At 49.8% G+C, this 5,000-nt stretch overlaps 1 protein-coding gene across 1 annotated transcript in view; it reads left to right on the top strand.

Annotated features, from left to right (window-relative positions):
* The window catches only part of LOC137413271 (phospholipid scramblase 2), a gene marked incomplete in the record, with an annotated part of 27,865 nt that overhangs the window by 9,933 nt on the left and 12,932 nt on the right, over positions 1-5,000 (top strand).

Below are 5,000 nucleotides of genomic sequence, written 5' to 3'. Positions count from 1 at the left end.
TATCTCTCTCTCTCTGACATAGTATTGGCTGACATTTGGTAACAACTAATGCTGTGGACTCACTGTTCAGAGAGCTTCTGGGACTGAAGGGTCAAAACGTTGATGGCTGGCTTGAGACCTTAGGGTCCTGAGTTTGAGCCCCTGTCACCCATTGAATTAACACCAGGTGGGTAGATTTGGTGGTGGAAACCACCAGACAACATGGACGTGATGAGTTGAAATCATCACAACGCTTCATCAACCTCAAAATCTTTCACAAGAGGAAACCCAGTCATTTCTGGCACAGTTGCAGCTTTCCTACCCCGAATACAATCTAACCACTCAAGGTCCGGAAACGATGACTCATTTCTGCTTCTACTGTTGTAACATAGAGTTCTTCTTCAAATTCCATTAACAGTCGGTATGAAAACATCCTCTTTGATTGGAATGACCTGGATGTAATTTGGAAAAGCTAGCGATTGGTTGCTTGACTTAACTTTTAAGTATTAAAATTTCTAATTTTTCCCTCCATTTAAGATCGAGGCTCATGAAAGAGCGAGGTGATAGATATTGCAAGTAAGAGTAGACAGTTGGGTTGTGGAACGATTGCAGTAGGAAGGATTAATGGGTTAGAAAAGATTGTGGGTAGGGATTGGGGATGACTGTAATGGGGGCACAACCCACCTGCTTGAAGTCATGGATGGAAGAATCGCATTGAAGAGCTTCAGGAATAATTCATTGTCAAAATATTCGCTTTAAATAAAGAAAATAATTCATACCGCACGTGAAGCAAAAAGCGGGGTGAAGCAATTTGGTCACTTTGTCTGTCTGTCTCTCTAAGGTCGAGAACTACTTAACTTGAAATCAATTTGATGTTACATTTTTGACCACTGCAGAGTGTAGACCACGAATCGGCACACAAACTTTTGGTTTATGAGTACTTTGCCTCTGAATTCATCCCGATCACATGTGCGATAATATTTATAGTTTTTTTTGGAGAGACCGTAAAACTTCATTATCCATGTAACACATTGGACAGATCGTAGTGCCGAGATTCCCATGGAACTAGCGATTGTTTTGTGATGCTGGTAATGGGTAGGCGAGGTCTGCTAAGAAACCGTGTTTCAATGGATTATGCAGCGGTGCTCACCATGCTTACCGATTTGGGAATGACATATTACCCACGTAACAATTTGACGGACAACACACTTACGAATTAGTAACATTTTATTCATTAGTATTTACAAAGTAGGCCCTATTTCACATTTGTGAATGGAAGGTATAAGCACCCCTGCATATTTTGTTGCAAGCATAAAATGTGTACAACTGTACATCTTCCGACTATTTTACAACTCTGCTGTCTTACTCACGCAATATTTTGACGGACATGCGTTACGTGGGTAATGAAGTTTTGCGGTCTCTCCAAAAAAAACTATGAAACAGAAATAGATTGAACTCTAACTGAATTGAAAGAACTGACCATAGTGTTCAACAATAACTAAATAATTATCACCCAGATTTCAAACAGGGCCAACCTGAGAGACATGAACATGATGTACAATACAACAGTACACAAAAGTGCTTTCTGTATCACACTCTTTCATACAATACACTCCCACACAAATGAAACGAGGCACTACTCGGCGATGATTTTATTTCCATTATAACTTTATTACATGTGCTCTCAAACAGAATTTAGCTCACATTCTTCGACCAACATATCCAGTCAAGATACACTTCAAAGTAGGGTCCGTCAAAATGACCATTTATTGTGGAAAATAGCCATATACATACATATGTATATATATATATATATATATATATATATATATATATATATATATATATATATATATATATATATGTATATATATATATATATATATGTACGTATATGTATATGTATATATATGTATGTATATATATATATATATATATATATATATATATATATATATATATATATATATATATATATAATTATATATATATATTATATAAAACAAAACACAGTTTGTGTGTGTGTGTGTAATGTTACCGATAGACTCCGAAACGGAGAGGCTCACGTGCTTGATATTTGGCATAGACATGGCCATTGAGCCTGGGACGAACATGGCTGAGACCATATTTGACGAGATCCATATTTTTTATTCATATTTATCTCAGCGCATTTCAGCGAAGTACCCGCTAATCTCAGCCAGTGCGAGCAGCCCGCTGATTCGCTCAGAGCGATCACGTGATGTCCATCCCGTCACACGTCACATGTTTGCACGTGATTCAGGGCGAAAAGCCATTGCGTTTTTCACCTTTATGCGATCGTGTTTTGTGTCGATTTTGTGCAATATGAATTAAATTTTAATTCATATTTCGTGTTTACGAATTCGAATATGAAGGATTTCCCTTTCGATTTCGAATACGAATCGAATACGAGCTTGAGTCGAGAGGGCGAATGTACGGGTCTCCCCTCCCCCACCCGGCAATGCCGGGTACTTCTGCTAGGATCACGTGATGTTCCAACTTTGCCGCCATAATCTCACAGTTATGCGTTCGCACGTAATTCAGTTTTTTCACATTTCAGCGACGAACATTGCCATTCACACCACATAGGTTTTTTTTCACTTTCATCTGATATTTTCAAACAAACTGTATTTCCCATCTACACGGCCATGTATTCCTATTAACGTTATGTAAAGTACATAAATTGTGTGGATTACATCATTTCTGGATGTGATCAATTGCCAGTAACCATCTATATCCCTCCCCTCCCCTTCCTCCTCCCCCTCCCTTTCCCCCCTCCCCCCTCCCCCTACCCTTCCCCCTCCCTTCCCCCTCCACCCTACCCTCTCCCCTTCCCCCTCCACCCTACCCTCTCACCCTTCCCCCCCTCCCCTTTCCCCTCCCCTCCCCCTCCCTTTCCCCCATGCCCCTCCCTTTCCCCCATACCCCTTCCTTTCTGCCCTACCCCTTCCCCATCCACCTCCCCCTCCCCTCCGCCCCCTCCCTTTCCCCCCATACCCCTTCCTTTCTGTCCTAAGCCTACCCCTTCCCCCTCCCCCTCCCCTCCCCCTCTCCTCCCCTCCCCCTCCTCCCTCCCCACCCTCCTCCCTCCCCCACCCTCCCACTCCTCTCCCCCCTCTCCCTCCCTCCCCCTCTCTCCCTCCTCCCTCCCCTCCCCTCCCTCCCCTCCCCCTCCCTCCCCCCTCCCCTCCCCCTTCCCCTCCCCCCTCCCCCTCCCATCCCCTTCCCCCCCCCCTCCCACTCCACACTCACCCCTCCCATCCCTCCCCCCTCTCCTCCCATCCCCTCCCCCCTCTCCTCCCCTCCCCTCCTCCCCCTCCCTCCCCTCCCCTCCTCCCCCTCCCTCCCCTCCCCTCCTCCCCCTCCCTCCCCTCCCCTCCCTCCTCCCCCTCCCCTCCCGCTCCCCCTCCCTTTCCCCCCTCCCCCTCCCCCTACCCTCCCCCCTCCCTTCTCCCTCCACCCTACCCTTTCCCCCTTCCCCCCTCCCCCTTTCCCCTACTCTCCTCCTCCCCTCCCCTCCCTTTCCCCATGCCCCTCCCTTTCCCCCTACCCCTTCCTTTCTGCCCTACCCCTTCCCCATCCCCCTCCCTTTCCCTCATGCTCCTCCCTTTCCCCCCTACCCCTTCTTTTCTGTCCTCCCCTCCCCCTCCCCCTCCCCCTCCCTCCCCCTCCCCTCCCCTCCCCCTCCCCCTCCCCCTCCCCCTCCCCCCTCCCCCTCCCCCTCCCCCTCCCCTCCCCCTCCCCTCCCCCTCCCCCTCCCCTCCCCCTCCCCTCCCCCTCCCCTCCCCTCCCCCCTCCCCTCCCTCCCCCCTCCCCCCTCCCCTCGCCTCCCCTCCCCTCCCTCGTCCTCCCCCTCCCCTCCACCTCCCCCACCCCTCCCCTCCCCCACCCCCTCCCCCACCCTCCCACTCCTCCCTCCCCCCACCCTCCCACTCCTCCCTCCCCCACCCTCCCACTCCTCCCTCCCCCCACCCTCCCACTCCTCCCTCCCCCCACCCTCCCACTCCTCCTCCCCCCACCCTCCCACTCCTCTCCCCCTCCCCCCTATCCTCCCCCTCCCCCCTCCCCCCCTCCTCCCTCCCCCTTCCCCTCCTTCCCTCCCCCTCCACTCCCCCTCCCCCCCCCCCGTTGCCCTCCCCTCCCCTCCCCCCTCCCCTCCCCCTCCCCCTCCCCTCCCCCTCCCCCCTCCCTCTCCCCTCCCCCCTCTCCTCCCCTCCCCCCTGTTCCCCTCCCCTTCCCCTTCCCTCCCCTCCCCCGCCCGGCAATGCCGGGTACTTCTGCTAGTATATATATAAAACACAGTGTGTGTGTGTGTGTGTGTGTGTGTGTGTAATGTTACCGATAGACTCCTAAACGGAGAGGCTCACGTGCTTGATATTTGGCATAGACATGGCCATTGAGCCTGGGAAGAACATGACCGACCTAAAAAAAAAATTTCATAATATTTTTTTACCATATTTTTACCTCAGCGCATTTCAGCGAGGAATATAATACACGGAATCTGAGCCGGTGGCAGAGCAGCGCGCTGATTCGCTCAGAGCGATCACGTGATGTTCCTTGCCGCCATAAACTCACAGCAAGTAGCATAGATTTTAGCATGATTAGCATTTAGCATGATTTAGCAAAGATAGTAGCATGTTTCACATAGATTTTTTTTCAGCGAGGAATATTATACACGGAATCTGAGCCGGTGGCAGAGAGGCACGCTGATTCGCTCAGAGCGATCACGTGATGTTCCTTGCCGCCATAAACTCACAGTTACGCGTTCGCACGTAATTCAGAGCGAAAAGTGATTGCGTTTTTTCACATTACAGCGAGGAACATTGCCATTCACACCACATAGGTTTTTTTTTCTTTCATATTTAGATCCATATTTTTTTTCAGCGAGGATATTATACACGGAATCTGAGCCGGTGGCAGAGCAGCGCGCTGATTCGCTCAGAGCGATCACGTGATGTTCTTTGCCGCCACAAACTGACAGCAAGTAGCATAGATTTTAGCAT

The sequence above is a fragment of the Myxine glutinosa genome, chromosome 1 (assembly GCF_964187855.1).
Source record: "Myxine glutinosa chromosome 1, kmMyxGlut1.1, whole genome shotgun sequence".
NCBI classification, from domain to species: domain Eukaryota; kingdom Metazoa; phylum Chordata; class Myxini; order Myxiniformes; family Myxinidae; genus Myxine; species Myxine glutinosa.
The sequence above is the reverse complement of the archived record's forward strand: the minus strand, read 5'-3'. Positions and strand labels throughout refer to the sequence as shown.